At 41.1% G+C, this 19,829-nt stretch overlaps 1 long non-coding RNA gene across 3 annotated transcripts in view; it reads left to right on the top strand.

Annotated features, from left to right (window-relative positions):
- Window positions 1-19,829, top strand: part of LOC126087152 (uncharacterized) — a 98,823-nt gene that overhangs the window by 53,839 nt on the left and 25,155 nt on the right. Inside the window, exon 1 of one of the 3 annotated variants that reach the window (XR_007519662.1) lies at window positions 7,819-8,500. The exons of the other annotated variants lie outside the window; for them this stretch is intronic. This is a non-coding gene — a long non-coding RNA (uncharacterized LOC126087152). Of the gene's footprint in view, window positions 1-7,818; window positions 8,501-19,829 lie in introns of those variants that run through there. 3 annotated transcript variants of the gene reach the window in all.

Raw genomic sequence — 19,829 nt, 5'->3', positions numbered from 1 at the left:
TCCTATAGGGTTGCTATGAGTCGGAATCAACTTGACAGCACTGGGTTTTGGGTTGGGTATATCTCAAAAGAGACTGACTCATTAACATAACAAAGACAGCCCATTCCCAAATGGAATTATAGCCATAGGCATAGAGGTTAGGATTTACAACGCATATTTTGGGGAGACATAATTCAGTCCATGACAGAGACTATGCTATGGGGTGGCAAGGTAGAAGAAAAATCAAAGATGTTTTTGAATTTTAAAGACCGGTTACCTAAGACAGTAAGAGAAACAAGAAACAGGAGCCAAATTAGGAAGGAATCAGATCATCTATATTTTAGAAATGGTTAGATCCTAGACTTGTGTAACCATGGATGGGGAAATGTAGCATAGAATTGAGTTAGTAGCAAAGGTGTCACCTTGTGGCTAATTTTATCCATTTAGTTTCCAAGTGACTATCTCAAAGAAACAAAAACAGAATGCCCCTTCAGTGTGTATATATTGCCACCAGTTAGCTGTAAGGTGCCTGGGACACCATTTAAAAACAATGGCGGACCTTCATCCATTCATTCAGTTATTTATTGAAGGCCCACTGTGGATCAGGAGCCATGCCCAGTATAACTGTTAAAGACTCAGAGGAGAGTTCCGTGATATCTTGAGAGCACACAGGCAGTATAACAAAAGGGAAGAGCCAGTCCTCTGAGCCAGCTGACCAGGTCCAAACCCTGGCTCCTTGCCCTTTAACTTTGTGACCTTAGGCAAGTTACTTCCCTCTCTGTGCCTCAGTTTCTCATATGGAAAAGGGGAATCATTATAGTATATACCCCATAGAATTTTAATGAGAATTAAGTTCGTTAATATTTGTAAGATATTTATAACAGTGGTAGTCACCTAGTAAGTGCTATGTAAGTGCTTATTGTATCGTGAAAGGATACAACCCTGCTGCATACTTTTTCCAGTTTTTAAACCATGCAGTATCCCCATGTTCTTTTTCAACAACTGCCTCTTGATCGATGTACAGGTTCCACATGAGCACAATTAAGTGTTCTGGAATTCCCATTCTTTATAGTGTTACCCATAAGTTATTATGATCCACACAGTTGAATGCCTTTGTATAGTGGATAAAACACAGGTAAACATCCTTCTGGTATTCTCTGCCTTTGACCAAGGTCCATCTGACATCAGCAATGACATCCCTCATTCCATGCCCTCTTTTGAATTCAGCTTAAACTTCTGGCAGGTCTCTGTTGATGTATGGCTGCAATCGTTTTTTTAATAATCTTCAGCAAAATTTTACTAGCATGTGACATTAATGATATTGTTCAATATTTTCTTATTTCCATTTGATCGCCTTTCTTTGGAATGGGCACAGATACGGATCTCTTCCGATCAGTTGGCCAGGTAGCTGTCTTCCAAATTTCCTGACATAGACAAGTAGGTGCTCTCAGCCATGTACCCGTATTTTGAAACATCTCCGTTGGTATTCCGTCAATTCCTGGAGCCTTGTTTTTTGTCAACGCCTTCAATGCAACTTGGACTTCTCCCTTCAGTGCCATTGGTTCTTGATCATTTGCTGCCTCCCGAAATGACTGAACATCCACCAGTTCTTTTTGGCACAGTGACTCTGTGTATTCCTTCCATCTTCTTTTGATGCTTCCTGCATCATTCAATTTTTTGACAATAGATTTCTTTAGTAATACAACTCAAGACTTGAATTTTCTCTTCAGTTCTTGCATCTTGAGAAATGCTGATCGTGTCCTTTTTGTTTTTCTAACTCCAGGTCTTTGTATATTTCATCGTAATACTTTACCTTGTCTTCTTGAGCCCCCTTGAAATCTTCTGTTCAGTTCTTTTACTTCATTTCTTCCATTCGCTTTAGCTACTCTGCACTTAAGAGCAGGTCTGAGTCTTTTCTGACATTCATTTTGGTCTTTTTTTTTCTTTCTTTCTTTCCTGTCTTTTTAATGACCTTTTATTTTCTTCATGTATGATGCCCTTGATATCTTCCCACAACTCTTCTGATCTTTGGTCAGTAAAAACGCAGCATCAGGATTAGTGGAAGACTCATTAACAACTTGTAATATGCAGATGACACAACCTTGTCATGAAGGCGGCTTGAAGCACTTACTGATGAAAGTCAAACACCACAGCCTTCAGAATGGATTACGCCTGAACATGAAGAAAATGAGAATCCTCACAACTGGACTGATTAACAACGTCATGAGAAGTGGAGAAAAATCAAAATATTTGTATCAGCCCATGTTGCACGTAAGCAAACTGAAGCGCAGAGTCGCGCCGTATGTTGCAGAGAGAGATTTGACCAGAGGGAGCTTCGGCTTTGTCTTCCTCCCTACCACCCAACATCGTGCACAGCCCTTTGGACGTATGTGGAGATGTGAGGTAGAAACCCTTGGCAGAGTTTCTGGATTCCTGTATTCCAGACACATTTTGTTTTACTCACTACATGACCTAGGACACCTAACTTCTCTAGGCCTTGTTTTGCTTATCAGTAAAATGAAAAGTTGGACTGGAATAATCCCTTCTACTGCTGAAGTATTTCATTCTAAATGTCAGAAGCTTGTTTTAAAATGTGCTTTTAGATGTGACTCTAACTGAGCTTCTTAAACTGAGCTGTGTGCCCAGATGTTTCTTGTGTAGTATGTTTACTTGTATTTAAGTAATTCAAAACATTGTAAGAGTAGAGCAAACAGATGTATTACAGAGTAGAATGACAAAATATCAGACCTTGAAGGAAATTTATTCTTACAAGGGCTGCTCTGGGCTCTGCTGTCGGTCCCTGAAAGGGCATCACTTGAAAAGTTAGGGGAACACAAGCTAGAATAGTATTAGCCTCTTACATTACAACTAGGTATCTTTTTTCCATAATTTGTAACTCCTTAACCATTTCAAACCATGTTTTTGGTTACTGATTAGAATACCCCTTTATAACGTACCCTAAATCTTACTTTCATGTTCAGATCCTTCCAGACTTTGAGCATAACTCTCGTAGTTTGGGGTTAGCTGGTCTTTGGACCCTTTCTAGTTTAACTTGTGGTCAAAACCATTATCTTTTTCACACCTGTTTTTTCTCAGCAATCAGAGGACAAAATTGCCTACCCTTAGGAAAAGGAATGAGAACAGCATCTTTTTTTCAGCTCCCTGGTTTAGGGGTTTCCCTTCTTTCCACAGGATAAAGAACTAAAATATTGCTCTGCTTCAAAAGCACGGGCTTCCTAAGCCCACTTCCAACAAAAGGACATATTTGTGCAAGTTCGTTATCACTCTGCTTTCCCATAGCCTGTGGGTCTCTCAGGCCAGGAGTTGACAGAATTCTCTGTACACTCCTGAAATCATTTTCCACCACGCTTCTGTCAGTTTATTGTATTGTGGTGGCTTGCGTGTTGCTGTGATGCTGGAAGCTGTGCCACTGGTATTTCAAATATCAGCAGGGTCACCCATGGTGGACAGGTATTGGTGGAGCTTCCAGACAGACAGACCAGGAAGAAGCACCTGGTGGTCTACTTCTGAAAAAAAATTGGCCAGTTAATATGTTATGAATAGCAGCAAAATATTGTCTGATACAGTGCTGAAAGATGAGTGCCTTAGGTTGGAAAGCACTCAAAATACAACTGGGGAGAAGCTGCCTCGTCAAAGGAGAGTTGACCTTAATGACGTGGATGGAGTATAACTTTCAGGACCTTCATTTGCTGATGTGGCACGACTCGAAATAAGTAGAAACAGCTGCAAACATCCATTAATAATTGGAATGTTGTACATATGCAGTATAATCTTGGAAAATTGGAAATTATCAAAAATGAAACAGGACACATAAAGATCGATATCTTAGGCATTAGTGAGCTGAAACGGACTGGTATTGGCCATTTTTAATCAAATAATCATATGTCCTACTATGCCAGGAATGACAAATTGAAGAGGAATGGCATTGCATTGATTGTCAAAAGGAACATTTCAAGATCTATCCTGAAGTACAGTGCTATCAGTGACAGGATAATATCTATGTACTTAACGGTGCTCATGTGGAACCTGTACATAGACCAACAGGCAGCCATTCAAACAGAACAAGGGGATACTGTGTGGTTTAAAATAAGGAAAGATGTGTGTCAGGGTTGTATCCTTTCACCATACTTATTCAATCTGTATGCCGAGCAATAATCTGAGAAGCTGGACTACATGAAGAACTCGGCATGAGGAAGACTCATTAACAACCTGTGATAGGAATATGACACAACCTTGCTTGCTGATAGCAAAGAAGACTTGAAGCACTTACTGATGAAGATCAAAGACCACAGCCTTCAGTATGGATTACAACCAACATGAAGAAAACAAAAATCCTCACAACTGGACCGATAAGTAACATTATGATAAATGGAGAAAATATTGAAGTTGTCAAGGATTTCATTTTACTTGGATCCACAGTCAACGCCCATAGAAGCGATAGTCAAGGAATCAAACAATGCATTGCATTGGGCAAATCTGCTGCAAAAGGCCTCTTTACTATGTTGAAAAACAAGGATGTTACTTTGAGGAATAAGGTGCACCTGAATGAAAAAAGTCATGGTATTTTCAGTCACCTTATATGCATGCGAAAGATGGACAGTGAATAAGGAATACCAAAGAAGAATTGATGCCTTTGAAATATGGTGTTGGGGAAGGATATTGAATATACCATGGACTGCCAAAAGAACGAACGAGCCTGTCTTGGAAGAACAGCCAGAGTGCTCCTTGGAAGAAAGGATGGCGAGACTTCATCTCACGTACTTTGGACTTGTTATCAGGAGGGACCAGTCTCTGGAGAAGGACATCATGCTTGGTAAGGTAGAGGGTCAGCGAAAAAGAGGAAGACCCCCAACGAGATGGACTGACACACTGGCTGCAACAATGGGTTCAGGTATAACAACAATTGTGAGGATGGTGCAGGACCAGGCAGTGTTTTGTTCTGTTAAACTTGGGGTCACTATGAGTTGGAACCTACTCGACGGCACCTAACAACAAGATCATCTTTTAGCCCATTTCCTCAAAACTAAGAACATAAGACATTAGTTTTTCTTACAAAAACCTCTTTCTGGTTCTTTCAAAAGCTGTTTAATAGTGTTTCAAATTACAAAATTCAAACTTGAAACTTTTGAACTGCAAAATTAAGCAGAAAATGAATCCATCCCCTCATGGCTTTAGTTCTCACCCTCCAGAACCGTACATCAGACTGCCTAGAGGAGTCCTCTGTTTGGTGACCTGCTGCTACTTCAGATTCATCTTACCTAAAGCTGAGCCCACATTCTCCCACAGACCAGACTAGCTCTCCTTCCCAGCCAGCCCATTCTCTCAGGGTAATCACCACTCTTCCAATCTCCCTGGCTAGAGAACTATTCTGAAGCTTCCCTTCTCCTGTCCTTGACATGCTACCTGTCAGTCGTTTGTTTTTGTTTTTTTGTCATTTAAGGTCTGTCTTAGATTTACCACTCCCTTCTTTTTTTTTCTCCATTCCCTCTGTAACCCCTGCATTCTAGATCCTTATCTGCCATTTGCTCTTCTAACGCTAGAATCTGCCCTATCCAATCCATCCTGTAGGGTCGGCGGCACTGGGTTTGGTTTTGTTTTTTAATGCGTGCTCTGCAGCTTCCGTTCTTGTCTTCCTAGATCCCTCCCTCATCACACTGCTCTCCTGGTTAGGGACCTGGGGTAGCGCTCTGCCTGTTGACCACATGCCAAGTCCTCTGGCCAGGGACCTGGGGTAGCGCTCTCTGCCTGTTGACCACATGCCAAGTCCTCTGGCCAGTTTAAGCTGCCCATTGTAACTTGGCCTCTCTTACCTGATACAGTACCCTCCATCAGGAGTACTTTTTTCTGCTTAAGTAGATCCCTCACCATCTCCAGTCCATATCACCTCTTCTGCGTTTGCATTTCCCCAGACTTGAAACGCTGTCTCCTCTGCGTATTCCATTTCCTCCTCCTTCGAGTTAGCTAAGGCCTTGCTGCCCACCCTGATTTCTGCCTTTCTGAAACTCTGTTTGCCTTGTCACTACTGCCCTGATTTGCCCACAGGGGATAGGTTTTGCTTCCCTATCCAGAGTAGAGGCTTTCCTAAACTCAGACTATATTCACTTGAGTCTCCCAAAACAACACTCCATAATTAATAAATACTGCTTTAATTCAACAAATATAATGGAGCTCCTACTATACGCCAGGCACTGTTCTACGTGTGAGGGATAGATCATTGAACAAAAGAAAGATTGCCACCCTTGGATTCTAGCTGAAAAGATATTGAATAAATAGATAAATTGTATATATGTTAGAAGGTGATAAAATTTATGGCAAAAGAAAAAGTAGATGGGTTAAGGGGAAGTGGGATTGCTGATGATTAGGAGAGGGGTGAGATTTTAAGCAGGTGGTTAGGGCCAGCCTCACTGAAATGGTGGGGACATCAAGAGGGTTAATAGTAATGAAAAGTGATAGTATCAATTGAATAGAGGTTGCAGTGGGGGTACTAGAAGGAATAGACTAGAAAGACAGGACACTGTGATTTGAGGGTGAGATGTGTAAAATCATGCAGTTACTTGGGAATGTGTGACTAAGGTAGGTAGAGGACAAGATAATTGGAAAAAGGAATTCAAGTAACTGAGAGAATAATAGGGTATTGGATCGTCTACACGTACTTTGGAATCTCCAAGCATGAGGACCAGAGTAGTAATGGGGAGAGTGACAATAAACCAGGAAATAAAAGGATCAGGAAATGAGAGGAGCGACATGGGGGTTGGTAGATGACAATAACAAGGAGGCGAGATTATCTGATAATGAGATTCAAAGCTGGGGGCAGGGTTTAAGGAGGGGAAAGAAAGAATGTTTTGAAAACTGCAGAGAGGAGGAAAGATAGTCTTCAATTGGAAATTGAGAGGGTTTTATGGAAAGTTTTAGGGTTTTTCATGTATTCCTCATTTCAAGACCTTGTCTTTTATATTTTTATGGAATTTAAGGGATCATCAGAATAGTTAAAGGTGTGTTTTATTTCTTTTTTTTATAAAAGTTCCTGGGACTATAAAAAAAAATAACTTATTTTTCTCCCAGTACTAATGACAGCCAGTTAATTTTAGATTTTATGTACTCAATCCATTCAACACTGTCAAGTGTTTTGCTAAACAGAATTATTTTAGAAAGAGAAATTTTTAAATATATTTTGTGTTTCTGGACAGTTGCCTTTGAATCTGCCTTCTCTCTTGAAATGGTTACCACCACGATCTGTTTTCTAAGATGGTTACTCAAGAGCTAGGGATTTCACCGAAGGTTGATTACCTTAGGATGCCTCACAAGAAGGAGCTACCTCAAACGTACTCTATCTCAAATACCTGCATCCCCTGTTGATGTTAGAGGGGAACCTCCTTTCTAGCTTCAGATTCCACGGTCTCTTGTCTCATCCCCTTGCTCACACCTAGGAGAGGAAGACAGGCATCAAATTGCAGAGTTTGCAAGAAGGAATTGGGCACTCTTGACTCATCCTCTCCTTAATCCCTGTTTCACACCTACCTGTCTTGCTGAAGAAAGCATCCACTCTCATCAACTCTCACCTCATCCCTGCCATGGAGGTGAGCCCTTTGTGCACTGCCAACTATGATTTTATGGGTAGACCTCTCTGAATCATAAGGGAAGTTTTTGCAGACTTACGTCACCATGGATCAAAGGCCCAGGACTCCAATCAGCTTTGTGAGTTATAAAAGTGATTTTTATTTCCTCCTGTTCAACACTGTATCTATCTCTCATTTGGTTTTGAACTTGGAGGAAAAAGAAGCATTATTTCTTGGAAACCCTAAAAGCTCAACAGTTGAACTTTCTTACAAATGGCATGGATGGCTCTTTTAATATCTTTGGTTTTAACTTTCCCTCTATTAAATAAACCAAAACTAAACCCTTTGCCCTCTAGTCAATTCCAATTCATGGTGACCCCATGTGTTACAGAGTGAAAGTGTGTCCTGTAAGGTTTTCATGGCTGTAATCTTTACAGAAGCAGATTGCCAAGTCCTTCTTCCACAGCATCCCTGGGTGGGTTTGAACCGCCAATCTTCAGATTAGTAGTGAAGCACTCACCGTTCATACCACCCAGAGACCTACTCCATTAAAATAGGAAGCATATGTTATTATAACGAGATTCCTGTTGAACTTGCCTTCACATTCCATCTTGAGTTTCCCACCACCACCATCCCCCATGGCCCGCCCTACATCATTTCTTGTTGAAATTCTTGCAGTTCTTTCCTTTGGGCCTTTCTGTTTCTGGTCTTAACGCCTTCATTCTGTCCCCATATTGTCTCCAGAGCTGCCTTCCTGACGATGGAGTAGTGGCCTGATCTCCACCTGTGTTTTTGGTGGCTCTCTGTTTGCTCCGCTCATCATACTGTGATGGAGTAGTGGCCTGATCTCCACCTGTGTTTTTGGTGGCTCTCTGTTTGCTCCGCTCATCATACTGTGGACGCACGATCAGGCTGGTGCCTGCTTTTTCAGGCTCATCACCTTGGTACGTATTTAAATGCTTTAAAAGGTTAGCTTCTGTTGTCATCACCCGCCAATTCCTTCAGCCCTCGTATGTTACACCCTAGTGATCCTGAAGTATTTGTTTAAGCGCACCTTGATGTTTCTACACCTTTTACCTGGTGTGCCCCACTGTTTTTCATTGAGCAAATATCTTTCTACTTATTCTTAAGTCCAACTCAAATGTTACCACTGTGAAGTCTTTCCAAATTCCCTCAAGTAGACGTGGGCTGTCATTTTCCTATCCCGTTACATGAATGTCACATTTTATTGTAATTACCAGAAAGTCCTGGAGCACCAAAGACTATGCCCTTTTATCTTTGTGTCTTGAGAAAACAGCTGATATTCAAATGAATGAATAAATAGACAAACAGAAGAATAAACAGGTGAATCTCCTGCAAGGGAAGGAGTGGGAAAAGGAAGACTTATTCTGTAGCTCAAGCTTGAGCTACATGGTGGCAGGCAGTAGAGGGAGGATTTACATCTTAGGAAACACAGGAAAACTTTCCCAGAAACCCTGTGACCTCAGATAAGGAGCTTTGTCTCTCTGGGCCTGTTTCCTCAACTTTAAAATGAGAGAAATGGTTGAGATGATCTCTAGGATCCTTCCCAATCCTGACATTTTCTGTACTCTTCCGTGGTGTCCCCATTATCCAAGTTATAGTTTAAAGCATTTAAACTGACACATTAACTGACTCTTCCTTCCTCTTTCCCCCGGCCCCCTTTTGCACCTTGTCTTTGGTGTCAACACCAAAGCGCTAGATCACAGGGAATGTGGGAGTACGGCTCTCTTCTCAGCATCCCGGCATGTGTTTGAGGGAGCACTTTGAAGCAGCGTAGCCTTACCTACCGAGGATGGTAGGAATGGGCCTCACAGACAGTATATACGTGACAGTTGCGAATAGTGGAAATTTTCAGTTATTTTAACCATATATTTACCTTTTCATTATTTTAAAAACTGGGTCATATAGCCACCTCATATCTTCACGTTGTGTCCTCTAGCAGGAATGCCACCACATCACCCACCCATTCTCTCCTGTTTCTGTCTGGCCAGCGCCTGCTCCTCGCGCGACTCAGCCCAAGTGTCATCTCCTTCTAGACCTTTGCAGTCACAACTCCCACAAATGCCTGTATGAAATGTTGTAATTGCTGATCTCTTTGCACCGCTAGGGTATTAGCTACTTGAAGACAATTTACGTCTTATTTAGCTCAGTGTCCCCAGGGCCTGTACTGCAGGGCCTGAACTGACCATTTGTACTGAGTTTCAAGTAACTGGACCAGTCAATGAGTTAATAGAATTTTAAATTTGTTGCCGCCAAGGTGATTCCAACTCATAGCAACCCTATAGGACAGAGTAGAACTGCGCCCTAAGGTTTCCAAGGAGTGGCTGGTGGATTAGAACTGCTGACCTTTTGATTAGCAGCCATAGCTCTTAAGGAGTCACCAGGACTCCTAATAGGATATTAGAGTAGGGCATATCAGAAAAGGCTTCATGGAAGAAGACACACTTAAATTGTCCTTGAAAGAAAAATGAGGTAGACCCAACTAAGGCTACAAAAGTATATTTTTATGTTCATTTTTTTGGTATATGGTTCTATGAGTTTTGGCACATGTGTAGATTTGTTTAACCAAATTAACCCAAAAAACCAAACCCAGTGCTGTCGGGCTGATTGTTAAGCATGGGAAATTAAAAAGAAACCAAGGCACAAATCAAGGAACTATGTGTGGTGTATTTGGAAAACAGGGTAACAGGTTCAATTGGGGCAGAGTATATTTGAAAGAGAATAGTGGGAACTAAGATGGAGCCATATTTAGGGCCCTAAGTCCAATGCCAGAGCATCAAATAAGATAAAATTATTAATGAAATCAACTACATTATGAATTGTTTTCTACTTTAAGACCAAAATATTTACCTTTAAATTGTCTGAAACCATATTCTCCAATTTGGGGGTCAGTGGGGGAGGTGAAGGCATGAGGGGAAAAATGTCATAGCCATGTATCATTGTGTTTTACTTTTTTCGCCAATCTGAATGTAAAAAATTTGTTGAATGTATTTAATATCTACCCAGTAAAATGATGCAGTTTGGTAATTTCTCAAAATGCCAAACAGATAACTCTGTCACCCAGCAGCTCCACTCCTAGGTGTATACCCAAGAGAAATGAGAACATACACCCATCCAAAGGCTTGTATGTGAATGTTCATTGCAGCACTATTCACAATAGCTTGTTTTTGTTGTTGTTAGATGCCATCGAGTCGGTTCTGACTCATAGGGACCCTATGCACAACAGAACGAAACAGTGCCCGGTCCTGCACCATCCTTACAATCTTTGCTATGCTTGAGCTCATTGTTGCAGCCACTGTGTCAGTCCACCTCGTTGAGGGTCTTCCTTTTTTCTGCTGACCCTGTACTTTACCAAGCATGATGTCCTTTTCCAGGGACTGATCCCTCCTGACAACCTGTCCAAAGTATGTAATGTGCAGTCTCGCTATCCTTGCTTCTAAGGAGCATTCTGCTTGTACTTCTTCCAAGACAGATTTGTGCGTTCTTTTTGCAGTCCACGGTATATTCAATATTCTTCACCAACACCACAATTCAAAGGCATCAATTCTTCTTCAGTTTTCCTTATTCATTGTCCAGCTTTCACATGCATAGGTTGCCATTGAAAATATCATGGCTTCTGTCAGGCGCACTGTAGTCTTCAAGGTGACATCTTCTCTTTTCAAGACTTTAAAAAGGTCCTTTGCAGCAGATTTTCCCAATGCAATGTGTCTTTTGATTTCTTGACTGCTGCTTCAATGGGTGTTGATTGTGGGTCCAAGTAAAATGAAATCCTTGACAACTTCAGTCTTTTCTCCATTTATCATGATGTTGCTCACTGGTCCAGTTCTGAGGATTTTTGTTTTATGTTGAGGTGCAATCCATACTGAAGGCTGTGGTCTTTGATCTTCGTTAGTAAGTGCTTCAAATCTTTTTCACTTTCAGCAATCAAGGTTTTGTCATCTGCATAATGCAGGTTGTTAGTGAGTCTTCCTCCAATCCTGATGCCCCCGTTCTTCTTCATATAGTCCAGCTTCTCAGATTATTTGCTCAGCATACAGATTGAATAGGTATGGTGAAAAGGGATACAGCCCTGACGCACACCTTTCCTGACTTTAAACCAATTAGTATCCCCTTGTTCTGTCCAAACAACTGCCTCCTGGTCTATGTAAAGTTTCCTCATGAGCACAGCTAAGTGGAAGTTCTGGAATCCCCATTCTTCGCAACGTTATCCATAATTTGTTATGATCCACACAGTCGAATGCCTTTGCATAGTCAATAAAACACAGGTAAATATCCTTCTGGTATTCTCTGCTTTCAGCCAGGATCCATCTGACATCAGCAATGATATCCCTGGTTCCACGTCCTCTTCTGAAACCGGCCTGAATTTCTGGCAGTTCCCTGTCAACATACTGTTGCAGCCGTTTTTGAATGATCTTCACAATATTATTGCTAGAAAGTGGAAGTAGCCTAAATGTCCATTAACTAATGAATGGATAAACAAAATGTGATATATCCATACAGTGGAATATTATTCGCAGTAAAAAAGAATAAAGTACTCATACATGCTACAACATGGATAAACCTTGAAAACATCATGCTTAGTGAAAGAAGTCAGTCACAAAAGACGACATATTATACGAATCCACTTAAGTGAAATGTCCAGAACGGGTAAATCATAGACACAGAAAGTAGTCTAGTGGTCCAGGGGAAAGGGTTGTTGTGGGGGCAGGTAGTGGGAAAAGGCAGTGACCATAAAGGGCACAGGGTTTCTTTTTGGAGAGCTGAAATGTTCTCAACTTAGGTTGTGCTGAGGGTCACACAACTGAGAATATTTTAACAATGTCTGAACTGTACTCAAAGCTTGTGGTAGCCATTTAAGAAGGTTTCGGGTACACCGTATTTCAAATCTAAGATGCACTGATTATGATATACCAGTATTTTCTGTACCACTACAAGAAAAAATGTTGCCGCTTAAAAACTGTGACCCACCATACATTGTAAGACACAGCCTTATAGTAAAAATATATATATATATATAGTAGAGTTGTTAAAATGTGAGAAAAGTGCACCTTAGAGTGGGAGAGAGGTCATGTATTTCATTTGATTCTCATACATCCTTGTGGGAAGAATTGGTATTAGTGAGCTTCTGTCATTGGTGAGGAGCAGAGACCCTGTGAAGTTCTGGCAAAGGCAAGAAATTGGATATACGACCCACCTAGATTCAAACCAACGCTACCATTTCCTAGATCATGATCTCAGGCAAAAATAAAATAAAATCTACCTCACTGAGCTGCATCCTCCTCAAATATAGTTTACTATGAGCATTGCATAATGAAAAATGTGTATTTCCTGTTCTGTATATGGCTCCTAAGTACCATGGAAACTGTCAGGGAACCACAGAGTGATTTTCAAGGTAAGCTCTACAAAGGGAAATGCAAATTCACTAATTCACGACTAACATAAACCTAACACCCATGGTCAGAGTCAATGAATCATCACCCCTATGTGGTGGTGTTTTACTTCTTAGTCAAGGATTAAGAGCTTGAATTCATAGGGTCGCTATGAGTCGGAATCGACTCGATGGCAACGGGTTTATCACTATTGGGAGAATTATGCAGTGTTTAGCTTTGAACAATATAGTTTGCCTTGACCAACTTCTACGTAAATAGATTTGAAGCCTCTGAGCTAAAACCTATTAAATCATTATATTTCTTTTGATGAAGACATAAATGCAAATAAAGGCAAAGTTTTTGTAAAGAAAGGCTAAAGTCTCTTTCACCTTCAACTTAGACCCTTCAGTAGCAATCTGAGTCCTTTTCCTCGTTTGCAATTTTTAAGATTCAAATGAAAAGCTAGCAATGAAGATTTTTATCTCCACCAGCTACCTCATTGTCTGTCTGTATAAATACACACATATACATGCATAAAGAAAGTCCTCGTTTTGTGTCATTAACAGAGAGAAGAGAGACCTCTCCTGAACTCTATTCAAAATTTACTGTTACATTTATTTTGGAGACAACTTAAGCCAAGAGCAATCAGTAAACTCCACTTAATCCCCTTTTCTTCTGTGATTTCTTTTAGAGAGGCATCTGGATTCTGAAGGGAAATATTTGTACTTCTGTGGAAAATTATACTTTTTTAGAATGAGCACACCCTTCCAGGTTATCTGTTTCTAGCTTTTTTTGCCTTTGAGCTGCAGGCATCCTCTCCTTAGGAACTTCTGACTTACCAGATAACCTTGTACTTGCCCTTCAATGTTCTGTAAATCTGCCTGACTTTGAAACGATTGAACCAACCCCTGCTGGAAGGAAATTCTTGGTCACAACCACCTTCGCTGGCAGCATGTGCTGCTTCTAAGTCCCTGAAAAGGCTTCGAGCCTTTTCTTGCACCGAAGTCAGGCTGAATAAGAACAAGTCAGGCTGAATAAGAACAACACGCACCTGTGTGGACTTACCTACTAATTCAGCCTAAAGGCTTAAAGACACAGTTGGGGACGATCTGATCTCATTCCTAACCCAGGGACTGCCTGTATTTTACAACTCTGTAAATTGTAAAGAACGGATGGCAATGAAGATGATTCTTGTCTGTATATCCGAAAATCAATTCTGTCTGCTGGAGGGACACCCCCTCTACGCCCCAAGGGAAAAGACCATTTTTTGTTTTTTCGTTCATTTTCGAGTTAATTTCAATATGCATGATCTATAAATGGGCTCTTTGGATTCTCCTTTGAACCAGTTATAGCATCTACCTGTTCCCTCATTAATAACACTGTTGTTGTTAGGGGCTGCTGTCAAGTCAATTTTCAAGTCATAGCAACCCCAGGTGACATAGCAGAACTGCCCCATAGGGTTTTCTAGGCTGTGATCTTAATGGGAACAGATCACCAGGTCTTTGTCCCACGAAGTGGCCTGGTGAGTTCAAATTGCCAACCCTTCGGTTAGCAGCCAAGCACGTAACTGTTGTGCCACCAGGGCTCCTTTCCTTAATAATAGGTTATAAACAAACTAAACGTGTGTTAAGTACTCATTTAGTATCCGAATAAGAAGAAGAATGATTTTATCTTTTTTTTTTTTTTTTAGTTATCTTTTAACCATTTCGAGCTAGAAACTCTTAGGTAAAAATAGATGAACCTGGTTATCACTGAGGTCCTTTTTAAGGAAACAACAGAAATATAGGACCATCACGCCATCAATACCATCCTGTCATGTCTCCATGCCCTACCCAGACTACCTTTTCTGGCATTTGGCAGCATTTGGAGTGTGTGTGTGGATGCATATGTTTTAAAAAGTTTAAAATGAAATGAGAGCTTAGAGCACGTAGCCTTGAACTATATTGCACGGGGAATTGAGAAGGCAATGAAAACAGTCAATAGCAAGTTGCCTTTAAAATTGTGGACCTGAGGTTTTTCTCCTTGATCTCAAAGGAGAAAACGCGGCTCTTTGAGCGAGCTCAGACGATGGAGTCAAGAGCACACCATCTGGACACCCAGCGGTCTCAGCTAACTGCTCTACTAACCCTTTATGTTGTTTGCAGTTTTTTAATTTCTTTTTTTTTTACAAAAACACGTGTAAGGGGAAAATGGTGTTTTGCCACAGAGGAAAGTTGAATTGTCAGGTGTCTTGTCTCGCAGTAGCAGTAGCAAAACAATTTTATGACACTTGCCTTCAGAATCATAGTGTGATCTCGGAGGATAACTCTGCATTAACACTGTTTTTAGAGTGGTTTCGTCAATCACCGAGTGTCTAGGATGTGGACGTGCTAGTGATACAAGATGACCAGGAAGGGGTGTCTGTCCTCAAGGAGGTTGTCCAAGTATCATGTTCTTAAGACCTTACAGCAGCGAGCTCAGCTGAAGCTCAGTAATAAGCAGAGTCATGTGTCCGTGTGTCATAATATAAATAAAACCTGCCGGTCATCATAGTTTGTATGGCAGTGAACTTCTTGTGTATGTATGTCCTTATATATATATCTGAAAGTATATTTTTAGGAAAAATTCCTGGATTAATTTTTAATTTTAAGTAACCTAAACCTTGGTTAAGCTTTCCCAGAAATTATTTTACTTAGGTTTGGAAAGTCAATGCTCAAGGAATCTTGTTTGTTTCGAGTGAACTATCAGATGTTTGTAATACTTGGCCTCCTATGATTTCAAGCTGAATAAATAAATTAAATGAAGCATTTTCATTTGTTGACTTTGTATCATGTATTTTACACTGAGGTTAGGGACTGTCTTAATCATCACTGCCTCCCCAGCACCTTGCGTGTGCCTTGCAGGTAGTAAGTGTTCAGTGAATGTGGGAGAGAGAAGGGGAAGAAAATGAAGAGCCAAGGAAACTGGCTACTGAAATCCCATCCTAAACATTTGAAAGGTGTACTTCCTTTTCTACCTCATGAAAAACATAGGTTTGATTTGCTAGTTCATCCATGAAGCAATATATATACTTGATCTCATTTTATTGTTGTTAAGAAAAAACTGTAACATAAACGTGGTGTGTGCATTTTTTACAGAACTTAGAAAAATGCACAGTGAACTCTTAACGGTGTTTACCTCTGGAAAATGGCAGGGGGCATAAGACCCGTGTCACTTGGATGCTTTGGGCTTCTGTAAACAAAAACCTCAATGAAAATGTAGCTTAAAGAATTAAGAATGTTTTTCTCACCTAAAAAGTACCAAAGAAGGACAGTTCTGGGTTATAGTCAATCCAGTGACTTAGAACTGTTAAGAAGGATCCAGGTGCTTTCTCTGTCTTTCCCCTGGGCCTCCAGATGGCTTCAGTTCTTCCAGGATGTCACCTGTAGACATGACAGTGTCCACTGAAGAAGGGAGGTTCTTGGGTACGCATCTGTGTATATTAGCAAGGAAGATCTCCCCCAGGATCCCCCCAGCAGACTCAGGCTCAGGTCACGCTGGCCAGGATTGGGTCACAGCCCAGGCCTAATCCAGCCATTAGAAAAGCAAACGAGATCACTCTAGTGAGCTTGATCCAATCATGATTTATCTTCTTGGGCTGGTGAGGAGCCCCTATCCCAGACACAAAGGAGCCCTGGTGCACAGTGGTTAAGCACTCGGCTGCTAACTTAAAGGTCAGCTGTTTGATCCCACCAGCTGCTCTGTGGTAGAAAGATGTGGCAGTCCATTTCCGTAAAGATTATAGCTTTGGAAACCCTGTACAGCAGTTCTGCTGTGTCCTATAGGGTCACTATGAGTCGGATTCAACTTCATGGCAACAAGTTTGAGTTTTATTTTTTTTCTTGGTATCTTAAACACATGGCCATGCTGATGTAACCATCCTCCACCAGTCAAAAAAAAGCCATTTTTACCATTAAGGAAGAAAGTTTCTGCAGTGGATACAGAAATATCTAACACAGGAAAATTCATTTCTTAGTTTATACCCTTGTGTATTTTTTCAGTTACTTTTTTAACAGCTTTGTTGAGGTATAATTGATGTGTGATAAACCGTGTGTAAAGTGCACGATTTGATATTTTGACGTTGTATATACCCGAGAAACCATCACCACAGTCAAGATAATCCATATAAACATAATCCCTAGTAGTGTCCCTGTGCAGCTTTGTGACCCCTCTCACCAGTCCCTCCCAGCTTTCCCCCACCCCTGTTGCTAGGCAACCAATGACCTATTTTCTATCCCTATAGATTAGTTTTCATTAATAGAAATTTATACAAATGGAATCATATAGTTTATAGTCTTTGTTGTTTGTCCTCTTTCACTTAGCATAATTATTTTGAAATTCATCCATATCTTAAATTGTATCAATAGTTCATTCTTTTATAATTAATATTTTAATGTGTGTTGTAGTCACCTTTAATAAGAAAGATATTCTTTCTTGATCTCCTATTTCAATGCAATGCGCTCCAGTGATTTACCAAGTTAATGGGTACCATAATCGTGGGTGTCGTCTTGCAGCTTGATTCATTATTTCTTCAAAGAAAATCTTTTGGCATACTGTAACCTCAGTGTTTTCATCTGAAAAATTAAATTAACAACACTCTCACTACTTTACCTCACCGGGATGTTGGAAGAATTACTAAAAATGTTAACAAAGTGACCATACAAGTACAATCATCATTTGCGTTGTTAGGGTCCTGCTTCCAGTTACACAGGTCAAGAGAAAGCTGTTAAATGCTACGTATTGTTTGTTGTTAGGTGCTTTTGAGTCAGTTCCAACTCATAACAACCTCGTTTACAGCAGAACAAACACTGTCCGGTCCTACACCATCCTCACAATCATTGCAGTGTTGAGCCTGCTGTTACAGCCTCTGCTTCAGTCCATCTCATCAAGGATCTTCCTCTTTTTTACTGACCCTCTACCTTACAAAGCATGATGTCCTTCTCTAGGGACCGCTCCCTCCTGATAACATGTCCAAAGTACATGAGACGAAGTCTCGCCATCTTTGCTTCCAGGGACCGCTCTGGCCGTACCTCTTCTAAGACAGATTTGTTCATCCTTCTGGCAGTCCATGGTGTATTCAGTGTTCTTCGCCAACATCATAATTCAATTCAACAGCATCAATTCTTCTTCAGTCTTCTTTAATCATCGTCCAGCTTTTGCATGCATATAAGGCGATTGAAAACACTATGGCTGGGTCAGGCGTACCTTAGTCCTCAAATGACAGCTTTGCTTCTACTTTGCCAAGTATTACATCATCAAATTTAAAGCTGTGAATGAGAGAAAACTCCATTGCCACGTTTAAGCGTATCGGGTTGATTCCTCAGTGTTGGACCTGTTTTGTTCATACTACCAGTTGCCATCCGTTCAGTCCCAACCCGTGGAGACCCGTGTGTGTTAGAGTAGAGTGTGCTCCACAGGGTTTTCAACAGCTGATTTTTTCAGAAGCCGATCACCAGGATCATCTTCTAAGGCACCTCTGGGTAGATTCAAACCTCCAACCTTGTGGTTAGCAGCCAAGTCCATTAACCGCTTACACTGCCCCGGGGCCTCTTTTCTTAAGAACTAGTATGAAAACCTAGTCCAAGTACAATTCATTCTTTTTTCCATTTTTGTAAGAGACTGAGGAATGTATCCTTTACTCCCTTTCTACTCCTGGATCACTCATTCTCTGTGCGCACAGGGACCTCATCTGTGGCCCTGACTGATGGGAATTTCCTCCTGTGCCACCCCCAACCAGTTACACTCCTGGGTCACCCATTCTGCATGCACAGGGACCTCATCTGTGGCCCCTGACTAATGGGAATTCCCTCCTGTGCCACCCCCAACTGGTTACACTCCTGGGTCACCCATTCTCCGTGCACAGGGACCTCATCTGTGGCCCTGACTGATGGGAATTCCCTCCTGTGCCACCCCCAACCGGTTACACTCCTGGGTCACCCATTCTCCGTGCACAGGGACTTCATCTGTGGCCCTGACTGATGGGAATTCCCTCCTGTGCCACCCCCAACTGGTTACACTCCTCCAAGAAGGGCCCTTATCCTGTTCCCCAGATACCTAATTTCTTGGAGCCATTGGTCTTAGATATTATAGAAAAATAAATGAGTGAAAATAATCAAAATAAAATGTGGATGACATGTGACCCTCAACATCTTCCAGAAGGTGTTTACATTTTTAAAAGTCTTTATTAATCCATAATTAGTAAATGTGTGTTTAGAATCACTGAACCTACCCACTGTCCCCTGGGTCAGCCAGACCGCCACAATTTTATCAGAATAAAAATGTTTCCACAGTCTACAATTCTCTTCATAACTTTTTATAATAACTTATTGAAATAACCTCTAGACACTTAGTTTTAACCTAATTTTTTTAAAGAATAGCTATAGGAAGTCTACTTTTATACTGCCTAATTCTCCCTGGTGGCACAGTGGTTAAGCGTTTGGCTGCTAACCAAAAGGTCGGAGGTTCGAATCCACCAGCTGCTCCTTGGAAACCTTATGGGGAGTTCTGCTCTGTTCTGTAGGGTTGCTATGAATTGGAATCAGTTTAATGGCAGTGCTCAGTTCCCCCTTTACCCACTTAAACCATGCTGCTGGGTTTACAGCATGTCTTACATCCGTGTAAAAGTTATTTGCCACCAAGAGCCCTGTGCCCCAACTTAACAAGTCATCCAGTTGACTTAAATAGGATTTACAGAATGTAGGTGTGGTGTTCTTCACTCTGCCGAGCATTTTATTACTTTCCGATATTTCATTCTAGCAATTGTAATGATTCAAATGCCTAAACATTTTTACCTATAAATTTGTTTACCTCGAGTTTTACTTGTAGGCTGCTTCAGGAAATGTCACGTGCCAGTCAGTAATCATGC

The sequence above is a fragment of the Elephas maximus genome, chromosome 12 (genome assembly GCF_024166365.1).
Source record: "Elephas maximus indicus isolate mEleMax1 chromosome 12, mEleMax1 primary haplotype, whole genome shotgun sequence".
NCBI classification, from domain to species: Eukaryota; Metazoa; Chordata; class Mammalia; order Proboscidea; family Elephantidae; genus Elephas; species Elephas maximus.
This window is presented reverse-complemented; position numbering and strand designations above follow the sequence as displayed.